The sequence below is a fragment of the Pinus tabuliformis genome, chromosome 9 (assembly GCF_031772625.1).
Source record: "Pinus tabuliformis cultivar Carrire ecotype Pingquan chromosome 9, CPIR1, whole genome shotgun sequence".
NCBI lineage: Eukaryota > Viridiplantae > Streptophyta > Pinopsida > Pinales > Pinaceae > Pinus > Pinus tabuliformis.
In genome coordinates, this window is record NC_142307.1 from 1228898283 (window position 1) to 1228911146 (window position 12864).

Here is a 12864-nt window from a genome sequence, read left to right on the forward strand (position 1 = left end):
CTGGAGGCGCATCCATTTCATCAAACCGACCTCTAGAATGTTCTAGAAGTAACCACAAGTAACTTTTTCAAGATAAAACTCGCGCATTTTGCCTTTTACAGAGGGACGCACCTGTCCCTTAACATACAGAGCGTCCATGGACGCAGATTTTGTGAACATGGTCAGCGTCCCCGCAGGTAAGGCTAGAGAGAACCTGCGACCCCAGAGATAAACATAGTTTTTACAAGACTTTCTCTCTTCTTTGAGTTTGAGATGGATAACAGAGGCATAAGACTTGCCTAAGAGGGTAGCATGACTGTTGATTTGAGCCATACTAACTGTAAGTAGTCAAGGTGACATTTTTTAGTGTAACAGGACCCCATCCAAAATCCTTTAAAAAAGGAGACTTTAAAAATATGAAAATAATGACTAGTCACAAACATGAACATAGATTAATGCCTAGATGACAGACTAGTAGAGAAGCATCAACACTACTTTATAGTAGTTTGTGTGTCCTTAGTGACTCCACAAGTTGTTGAGGACTACATGGTTCATGGTATTCTTTCAGTCAAAATGGATTGTTGGATGAGGTGTAGTGCAGCAGGGTGTGGCTTTGATAGAAATTGACATCCCTTTTCTTGATATTTCACTCTCGAATTAACCACTCGCATTTGAAAACTAGATTTGTGTAGCCTAAAAAAGGTATTTTCTAAGGATTTCCTTGTGCCACGTGGTTCAATCCTTTTCCATCATGGCCAATGAGAGATCTAAAATGAATTTTATGGCTAGACTTCAACCCAAGAGCTTGGTTGTGCATTGATCAATTCTCCCATGGTGTAGTGTAACTACCAGATGCCCAAAATATTCTTCGTTGGAAGATTTCCCTCCGTTTCTGGAGAACCTAGGTTTCATGTTGGTCTTTAGGGAGTTGTTTTTAAGTAAATTCACTTTCGGTATCCAGTATTGAGGCCAAATTAGTGTAGAAGCGGTGAGGAAATGTGTGTGAGAGAAGGATGATGGTGCAAAGCAATATAGAAAGCTATGTGACAGCTTAAAAGAGAGGCACACAATCAATGTGACATTTTAGGTTCAAGATTCTCTATAGCATAACAGAGGCATGCAAAATGAAAGGAAGCTAGGAAAGGATAACCCTTACCCATCATGGTTCGCACAACCTTCTTTGTACCTCCATATGCATCCACAAGGTCCCTATGATCTGCAATGTGTTGAGATAAAAGAAAGTAATGTTAGGTAGATCTTCCTTCTCTTATCGCATCATTATTCCTGAAAATAAACCAATATTTGGAGAGGATACGATGGTCTAGGGACCACAAAGTAGAGGCATGATCTCTAACAGAAATAAACCAAGGCAAACAATCTCGAATCTCCTTAGTCGCAACGTAAATTAAAACCTTTTTTTACAAATTCGCCATCGAAACTTTGTCAAATTCTGATGATGTTTTTTAAACTGATATGATCTATACCCTTTGTGTTTGAAGGCCTCCTCCTTGTCTAGGAAGTGGTGTTATCCATTTATCAACCTACTTCTATCGAATATAGAAATACGTATCTCAAAATATAATTGACGAAAGTACCTTCGTGGATTCAACATTACACAATACAAACATTATTGCTAGAAGGAAGGCTACATTTTCCAAAGAAACAAAATAGTTTTAAAGAAGAATCTATTAAGCCATTTGGCAGAAACATTTTAGAAAAATTCCACTATCGCTTGTAGTCAATATCGAGTCGGGTTTCATCTTCTTTGAAGACAGGATTGGAGACACAATTCAAAGGACGCACTGGGTGCCCATCAGCTAGAAGATCTTTCAGTTTAACCTTCAACTACAAGAACCTTTAATATTTAGCTCGAGTCCTTGTAAGGCAATTTTTTCCTCAGCCTATAGATTTTAAATCTTCTCAAGAAAAACTGTTAATTTATTCAGATTAGAGACTTATACTTCTTTTAGATCTTTCTCAAAGTTAGTTGTGGAGCACAAGAATATGTGTCATAGTAAATTCTCTAGAAAATCAGTGTTTTCTCTTCACTATTTTAAAATCAAAAATTAGTAAGTTTGAAATCCATATTAGTTAAAATATGCATTTCCTCCGCCAATTCTAGTCATCTCTGGAACTGTATTCTCTCTGAAAGTGTCATGTAAAAGGAGAATAATCTTAGAATATATCATATTGCCATGTACCTTTTTTTAATTAAAAAACTGAATAACAAAAAAAAAAAAAAAAAATCTTTTAAATATCCATCCATTGTGAATATTTTTGTTAACCCTACAAGCTCCTCTTGTACCATGATCATTGACATCGACAACAGTGTGCATATAAGTTTCATAAGTTGATGGTGTAGACTTAAAGGAGAATGTTGGTGCCTAATAACAATTGAGTGAGTGCATAATAAGTATGAAGAGAATTTTTTAATCATGAGCTTCACAAACTCAAGATTGATAACTTCCTCAAATCTGCTACTAGACTATTTGATAGTGACTCTACAGTCATATATTAATAATAAGTTATGATTAAATACGAATGCCAAGTCAACAACCCACCCATGTTAAAACGCATAATGCCTTACATTATTGAATCATAATTTTCATTAAGTCACCTCAGCCTATTTCTATTTAGGTAAAATACAAGGAGAGGGACCAATGTGTATGCCCATAGTAAACTAGAATATTTGTTTAATGACAATTTAAATATTGAGTTTCACCAACACAAGGTTCAATGAAAATACACGAGATTCTTTACAAATACAATATTAGTTAGTAGATACATAAAGCCTTCCATGAAAACAAGAATGATTTTTTGAAAATGGAGCAAACCAAATCCACTTAGGCATGCATTACAATTTATATGAACTTTTGAAAGTTAAAAGAAGTCTTGACCCAACTCTGTGGTACAAAGAACAATTGACGATCGAATTTTTAGAGTGTATAGTTGTATAATTGCATTATTTGTATCATCGTACATCTATGGAACGGTGCCTATCATGTTAAAGGATTCAATCAAGGCTAAAACTTAAAGTGAAAAGAAAAAAATGTTGGTTATTTTTGTGTAAAGATACAACACTAGAAAATCCTATTGTTGTTGCCATGGGTCGAACAACAAGTACTCCATTCATTCACACACTTCGCTTTTCACCAATTAAACGATTTCCATTTTCTTCTGCTTGTGTTATGTCACTAGTAGCCTTCTCATGCAAAAAAATATTGAAGAGTCCTTGGCCCTAAAGAAAGGAGAAGAAATTTTTTCTTCTATTGGAAGTTCTTGCAACCTCATATGTTTTTCTATTTCTTCCTGCTAAAACTGCACTATTATATCATATGGATACCATGATTGTTTTCTAACACCAACCTTCAAATTCTCTATATGGAGCTTCTACCATTTGAAGTGAGGAAACTATATCCAGAACATTTTGTAGGCTAGGATTATTGAAGGGAAATTTCAGATTCTCGAAATAGACAAGATATTTTAGGCAATAGAGAATGTAAAATCATAAAATGTAGACTTAAAACATTCACTTTTCACTTTTGACACCAAATTAGAAAGTTTTGAACAAGTAACTTCCAATCCAACTAACCCCAGGTTGTATCTTGCAAGAGTTTCCCTTTCTTTCTCTTGAATTTACTGCAAGTAATGTCTTTGTGCTTCCTTACGTAGTTGCAAGTGCCTTTGGGCCTACGCAAAAGTGAAGCACACAATCAATGTGACATTTTAAGTTCAGAAATATCTATAGCATAGTTGAGTTATGTACAATGAATGGAAGCCAAGAAACGAATTATAGCCCTTACCTCTAGTGGTTTCATGCAACCTTTTATTTACCTCCATCTACATCCACAGGGACCCTATGATATGTGATGTACTGAGAGAGTAGAAAAGAATGATGGGTGAATCTTCCTTCATTAGGACTCCTAGAAAATGAATTATAATTTTTAGAGGATAAAATGGTCTAGGGACCATAAACTAGAGGCAGAGTCTCTAACAAAAATAAACCAAAGCACATAGTCTCCACTCTCCATGGTCCTAACAAAAATGAAAACATTTTTTTACAAAAACACCATCAAAACTCCATCAAATTCTGATGGTGCTTTTTATACTGAAATGCTCAATAACCTGGGCATTTCAAGGCCTCCTCCTTGTCTAAACAGTGACCTGTTTATCAACCTAGTTCTATCGAATTTATGTGATCTCACTGGATCCTGACATGCAATGTACTTGATATTATAGAACTCAAATGTCATGTCCTTTGAAGTCTCTTTGCCCCAAACTACATAATGCACTTCAAAAGAAGAAATTATCAGAGTTAAAGAATTACAACCCACATTGGCCTTACTCAATATATATGCTTTAAATGGCTGAGAATATGTATTCTAACACCCACCCAAGAGGCTGAAAAGAGTTATGGTGCAGCAATAAATCAACTCTCAAATTTGTTTTAGTAATATGTTTTATTTCTGATTTCAATTTCATTTGAGGAATCCACCGATAGTACATTTTGAATCAAGGTGTTTTATCCAAATAGTAATATTTCTTCATGTTTTTGGAGCTTTGAATTGAAATTTCATACCTTGCTTCCTTGCTCTTTATTTTATAATAACCAATATTCTTGTCGAAATTTACTTACCTTTTCATTTATTTATGTGCAAAAACAGATGGAGTCGTTTTATAAAATTGCTACCGGTGAAGAGAATTCTATCATTGGCGTGGTCAAGTGTCAAGAAGGTTGTACATTTGCTAAAATTTGTGATGAAATTGTGGATGATGAAATCATTGGATACCCTTTAGATTTTATCCAAGATGGAACAGGTTTAAATCCAAAGCAAGAGAAAAAATGGAAAGTTTGTACAACACTTGTAAGCATCAAGAGGAAACTACGCACATTTGATGTGGAAGAAGAGTGTTCAAATGTAGTGGAAACAATACCAATATTTGAAAACATTGAAGTGAATGTGGAGGGACCTACGCATAAACAACCAAGAGTTGAAAATATGTCTTTGTCAGTGGAACAAGCCATAGTTGTTGATCCCAGTGGATTGGCATCTCGAGAAAAAAAATCTTAAAATTTTAATGGAAGAGTTTTTCAATGAGAAAATTCCTCTCAAAGTATATTCAGAAAAGGGAGAATCTAAAATAAATATCCATTTTGAAATTTGTGGCATTGATTATGGAACAGGTGATGTATCCTTGGCAGTGTGAACAACACGCAACTTCAAAAACCATCATATGAAAACAGGGGCCCATCAACAATGCCTATCAATGCCAAGTGGTAGTGAAATTCATTCATGAAATAACGAAGTACCACAAACAGTGATGGTTGGAGATCAATTTCATATTGATCAACCAATCAAACTTCTAGATGATTTCAACAAGACACAAGAGCCTAATTTGTTCAAGGTGGTGGAAGCAACACTTGCAGACTATAAGGACATCAAAAAAGTGAGAGTGGAATGTACACTATGCAATAAATGGTTTTGTTTAGTGATGACAAGTGGTAATATTTTCAGTTCTCTAAATGAACACATGAAATCAAAGAAGCACATTTCTACTACTACAAATGAGGGTTCACATGAGGAGATTGGGCTGAGGTGTGGCACGGTTGGGAGACCCAAGAAGCCTAACAATGATAAGTCCCAACAAAGTTTGACTAGGTTCTTGGTCCCATTATCACCATCAGTATTACATAGGGGTTCTACAAGTGCAGATCCTTCTACTTCAAGTGTGTTAATTAACAGCTTAGACTAAAATTGAATATGAATTTGTATATTATTTTATTTATCTTAGTTCAAATTTATTTGTTTGTTGTCATATTATTATAGCTCAATTATCTCCCTTGTTACTACAATGTTGGGGGTATTGGTATCCTTATGTTTATAGAAATGGGGAGAGATTGGAAACAAAGGTCCTAATGGATGATCAAAGGGGTGGAAAATTATGGGCCATAGAGAAGCATACCAAGATCATGTTATGTTATGAGGGTATTGAATGTCGTATTTGTAGAAAATTCTCTACAAATCTGGCTCTGATACCATGTAGAAATTCTACAAATTCTCTACAAATATAACTCTGAGACCTATGTAGAAAATCCGACTGTAGATTAACCCGATAATGCAATATACATCAAAGAAAAATACTATAACTTACTTCTACTATCAAAGTTTGCTTTGCGGAAGCTTAAAGATCAAGCTGAACACATATAACCAAAAGAAGAAAAATCAATGCACAATACAAATGAAAATACTTTGGGAAAGCCTCAGCTAAAAACCCCACTATCTGTATTATCATACAAGGTGGAAATACATAGGAATTATACAAATCCTTAGCTCTCACAGCTAGCCAGCTCTCAGTACAATCCTCCTGAATGCTCACAGGAAATCTTGGCTTCTCACAAGCCTTCTCCTTTGCCCTCCAAGCTCCTATTTCCTTGAGTTGTTCCTACTGGATGATTCTCACCTCACCAAGTGGATGATCACCTAATCTCACATCCTGTCAGTATTGCGCAAACCTCAAGGAATTGATTCCTTCTACATGCATGAGTTTTCTTTATAGGAAAATGCATGCAACTGATAGTACAATGTCCTTGACATTTAGCTCAACTGGGTCTTTCTCATAATAGACATGCATGAGTTACTAATGAGGGAATCTTCAGTTAACTGGAGTACACTAGTTGAGTGCATGCATGCATCAACTGACTCTTATCTATCTATTAGTTCCTCAAACAGTTCGGAACTAATTTAACTGGACTTAACTCAATAAACTCGACTAACTAATTACAACTCAAATATAACTCAATCTTATCTCCTTAATTTAAGGCTTATCTCCTTAATTTAAGGGATAACTCTTGCATGACTTCAGAAAGACTTCTAACTTGAATTTCTCCAACTAATTAAGTCAAAATAACTTAATTAATTATTTCCAAGTAGCTATTAAGAATAAATTCGATTTTAATTCAAGGAAAAATTCAATTGGAATATTCTTGTTGCCACATTTCAACACTCCCTCTCAACAAGAAAGGGATTATCTGCCACTCGATCCTGTCTCTATGGAACTCGAATTTACACTTTGACAATGCCTTTGTCAAAATGTCAGCATCTTTCTCCTCTGTCGAAATATACTACAGCAACATAATCCTCCCATCATCAGCGGCTTGCTTTACCTTGTAAAGCCAACAGGAACTCACAACTGACTTGTTCTTTGGTCTTGAAACCATGTCCCAAACACTGTTATGAATTATGGAGTCATACTCCTCGGAAATAGCATCAACCCAAATCGGCTGTTACACTACTTCCTCAAAGGAAGATGGCTCAGTCTCAAAACATTCCCAAACAAGGGCCATGTATCCAGTGTACCTCTCAGGTGACCTCCTATGTCTGCATTGAGAAAATGGTGCTCCCACATTCTCTCTCACATCCTTCAACAATCTATCAGCTTCTCTTGTACACTTCTGTCCATCTCTTGAAGACTCTACTTGAGTGGGTGTCTCCACTCCTGGAACCTCTCCATGTGGCTACTCTGCATCAATCTGAGGCTCCTCCTCCTTAGGAACCAACAATTCCTCCACAGCCTATAGTTGGAGCTCCCTCTCAAGGGAAACTTGTATGGTCTTCTGCTCATCAAACTTGAGATGTCTGCGAACCACTGTCCTCCAACTGGTAGGCAAGTACACCCGATAGTTGTGAGGTGTATAAGTGTACCCCACAAGTATCCCCAACTCTGATGTTGGCTCAAGCTTCTTCTATGCATCCTTTGCCACGTGGCAATATACCGATGAGCCAAAGATCCTGAAGTGACCCACATCTTGTCTCTTACCGGAGAAAACTTCCTCTAGTGTCTTCATCCCAAGTATGCGATGCAAGCTTCTATTTTGCAAATAGACCATTGTGTTGCATGCCTAAGCCGACAAGTGAAGTGGTAGACCTTGGTCATGCAACATTGCCCGTGCTGCCCCTACAATAGTTCTGTTCTTCCTCTCGGCCACCCCATTCTGCTGTGCGTTATGAGGTGCTGTCAACTCTCATTTAATTCCTTCCACTGCATAGAAGTCCTTAAACTCTTGAGATAGATATTCTCCACCATTGTTGCTTCTCAAGGCCTTGATCTTCTTCCCTAACTCTTTCTCGACCAAAGCTTTGAACTCCGAAAACTTTGTGAAAGTTTTGTCCTTCTTGTGCATGAAATAAATCTAGCATTTACGATAATAGTCATCAATGAAAATCAAAAAATACCTTTGCTTCGATGTGGATGCCATCGAGAATGGTCCACACACATCAATATGAACTCGCTCTAAGATAACCTTTGCTCGATTGTCTCACTCATGAAAGGAAGACTTGGTGTACTTTCCCAAGGTACAACCTTTGCATATGTCAACTTGTTGAAGTTTACCTTTGGGAAGTCCTGTAGATATCTGTTGCATTATCTTCAAAGCCCCATGATGCAAATGGCCCAACCACCTGTGCCACAACTCACCAATGTATTGCCTTTGCACCAATTCTTCTTTCGTACTCAATGTTGCACAATCATCTACCTCTAGTTTATAGAGACTCTTCACCCGAATCCCTATCCTCTTGGTCTGACCCATGGCTATGTGTCTTAGGAACACCTTTCCTTTACTGAAGACAACATCGCAGCCTTTGTCCTCCAACATCACAACCGATACCAAGTTCTTCTTCAGTCCAAGCACATTCTTCACATCTGTCAAGGTGAGAGGAGCTCCATGCTCCCTCTGAAAAGCAATCGTGCCCACTCCTGAAACACTATACCTTCCGTCGTCACCCATCTTTCTGCGCATATTGAGGTATTCTCCCCCAAGGCACTAAATAAACTCTTATCATCGGTCATGTGGAATGAGGCTCCACTGTCAATATACCAGACACAACCCATCATCGATGACACCATGCATGCGATGAGGGTAAAGTCCATTTCAAACTGAGAGGCTAATGCCTCATCTTCCGATCCTTCCGAGGATCCCTTCTTGGAATTCTTCGATGGGCAATTAGTCGCATGATGTCCCATCTCAATTGAAGTATGATATGAATTCAATTTGCACCTACAACCCCGAAATTCAAACTTTGAATTCTCTTCTCAGTATATTGTTCAAAGTTCTAATAAACTTGGATCTGATACCATGTAGAATATTCTCTACAAATCCAGCTCTAATACCATGTAGAAATTCTGTAAATTCTCTACAAATCTCTTTCTGAGACCTATGTAGAAAATGTGACTGTAGATTAACTCGATAATGCAATATACATCAAAGCAAAATACTATAACCTACTTCTACTATCAAAGTTTGCTTTGCGGAAGCTTAAATATCAAGCTGAATACATATAACCATAAGAAGAAGAATCAATGCACAATATACATGAAAATACTTTGGGGAAAGCCTCAGCTAAAAACACCACTATCTGTATTATCATACAATGTGGAAATCCAAAGCCTTAATGTGGAAATTATACAAAGCCTTAGCTCTCACAGCTAGCCAGCTCTCAGTACAATCCTCCTGAATGCTCACAGGAAATATTGGCTTCTCACAAGCCTTCTCCTCTACCCTCCAGGCTCCTATTTCCTTGCACTATTCCTAGTGGATGATTCTCACCTCACCAAGTGGATGATCACCTGATCTCACACCCTGTCAGAACTGCGCAATCCTCAAGGAATTGATTCCTTATGTATGCATGATTTTTCTTTATAGGAAAACACATGAAACTAATAGTACACTGTCCTTGACATTTAGCTCAACTGGATCTTTCTTAGAATAGACATGCATGAGTTATTGATGAGGGAATCTTCAGCTAACTGGAGTACACGAGTTGAGTGCATGCATACATCAACTGACTGTTATCTCTCTATTAGTTCCTCAAACATTTTGGAACTAATTTATCTGGACTTAACTCAGTAAACTCAGTTAACTAATTACAACTCAAATATAACTCAATGTTATCTCCTTAATTTAAGGCTTATCTCCTTAATTTAAGGGATAACTCTTGCATGACTTCAGAAAGACTTCTAACTTGAATTTCTCCTACTAATTAAGTCAAAATAACTTAATTAATTATTTCCAAGTAGCTGTTAAGACAAAATTGGATTTTACTTCACAATTTAATTCAAAGACAAATTAAATTGGAATATTCTTGTTGCCACATTTCAACAGTATTGATGGTACATATAGGCATATTCATTGTGAGAGGGCTTCTGAAACAAGGATCCCATTTGATTCATTAACATGCAAATTTTGTCAGTTGGTTCCAGAATGTGATGACTTCAGGATGTGATTATATCGTGAATCAATGTGCACCAATAATAGAAGTGAACGAGATATAGGAAAAGATAGAAGACTCAACTATTTGACTCAAAATGAATTGAAGAATGTTGTAAGGGTTACAAATGATAACCATAGATCAACAATGTGATCTCTTTGGTGGGAGAGGATAAAGGTTGCTACACTCTCTATTAGAATGAGATCCCTAAAGGAAAAGTTGTTTGAATTGATAGAAAGGAAGGATGTCTTTCGGTTTTTCAAGGACGTGTGTGAGGCACATAAGCAAGGAAAATTACAAGGTAAAGATGCATTTTGGAAATTTGTCAAGGATATTTTTCATAACTTGATGCATGTAAAAGCAGGGAGAAGGTATAGTACATCCACAAAATCCCTATATGAGATGATAAAGTTATGGGGAGGTCCTAGGTTACATAGCTTTATTATCTTGAATCTGGATGGTCCTTCAATATCTATGACTTTAAGGAAAATTAGAAAGTCATTAGCATATATCCTAGGGGAGCACGAGCATATTTTTGAGGCAACCAGAAAATTTTATGCTTCTTATAAAGCCAAGCATGGTATAGATGGCCGAATTTATGTATTGCTCGCTAAAGATGAAATGGTTGTGAAAAAATATGTTAGGTGGGTAGCAAAAATTGATACAATGGTGTGGTTTTGTGGTATGAAAAAAGAACATCAATGCTGATCACATTTATTTGTGAGATTTGGTGACGGAGTTGTAGGCTATGAGATTATAACAGATTATTTTAAGAACAATGTTATTGGCCATTATGCATGTGTTATTGTTGCAAACCCTTTACATGAAAAACTTCCTCGTTTGGTTGTCGTTGCTCATCCAACATGCAATAGGCTCAATGCAGAATTTGTTTATAAACAATGGGAAAAGGTAGAATCTATGTGGAAGAAACATGTGGAAAATAATTTGGGACCTATTGTTGGTCATTCCTCGGATGGGGATAGCATAAGAAGACAAACTATGTTGAAGGATTATTCTTCAACATTAGGTGTTCGATATCAAATTCCTTGGGAAGGGTGGAGGCTAATCGGGTTGTACAATGGTTGCAATGTAACAAGATTGCATGACCAAGATTACATCCACAAAGGAAAAAATCTAGTGAATCCTTTGTTTAGCACTTGACGAGAATTGGTTTTAGGGAATGATTACATAAGTTTTGGTCATGTCAGAATGGTTTATCACACTTTTAAAGTGGATGATCACAAGCTTAAGGGTGAAGATATAGAGAGGATGGATCGAAAAAATTGGGGATCCGCACAACACATTGCTTCAAGGAATGTTTAGAGGTGTTTGAAAGAGCTGAGAAGTATACCAAGTGCGAAGTTAGAGAGGACACTAGCTACAAAGACTTATCTAATGATTCTTGTTAACAACATTGACATCTTTATGTCTCATAGTTTGAGCCTTTGGGAAAGGGTGCGAAATGCTTCACGATTTCATCATTTCTTCACATTATGGTTATGTTGGGTACAAAAACAATCTCATACTAATATCAACATAAATTTCATCATCAAAGAAGCATATAAAGATCTGAAAATTTCCTTCCATTTTGCAATTTTGTTGATGAGATTGTTTCGAGATCATTACTCTAGCTTTCCATGTGTTTTGCACTTGACTGGGTCAGATGTATGTGAGAAATTCTTTAGTAAAGTTGGTGGGATGGTTGGAGTGGAGAGGGCCTATGATTTCACTGACTTGCTTCATGTTGTTGGAACCCTTAATACAGTTGCTGAAGAAGAATCAAATCCCCAACGGCTTCATTTTAATAAATCTCATAAGAAGAAAGAAAGCATTTGGAATAGATTGCACCAAGAAACAATACAAAATATTGACATAATGTTGCAATATGATTCAATATCCACATACGCTAAAATTGTAGAAACCCTTAAGATTGGATTGAAGGATGCACAAGACATTTTATCAACTCTTGGAATGCAACCAAAAAATTACACTCAATCTTTTTGGTGGGTTAAACCATGGATATAGGATCAAAATTATCCAACATTCCAAATTGTGGATGAAGTAGTTGATGCTTCTCCACTGAGTTGTTCCAACTCTATATTCCAATCTTCATCATCATTGGTACATAATGAAAGTGAATTGAAAATAATGGAAAGTGAGTGGAGACACAAGTTAGATTTAGATTCCATTGATGAAAATGGAAGCAAAATGATAAAGCCAGTGGTGGATCTTGATGGTAAGGACGTGTTTAAAGCATGTTTGGTTAGTCAGTTGAATGGAAATCTAACATTATCCAAAGATAGGTTGACAAAAGTGAGAAATGGGGTCTAGTTTAGGCGAGATGGGAAGGCTCCACAAAAGGGTGTTTCAACTGGCTTTGGAATTGAATCAGATTGTGGGGTGTTGTTTGAATGTAGCTCAATTCCACCCACTGAACGTACTGCAAGGTGTTCCTCAAAGTACAAAAAAAGGTGTTTCTTGTGGAACGTGGTATATTGGAAGGGTTCAAAGAATAAGAAAGAAGGATGGTAATAGAATGTTTGATTACCATAATGACATTGACCTTTTGGATAGATTAGAAGGCATCGAGCTTCAATTATGTTGGAGTAGTAGAATAAAG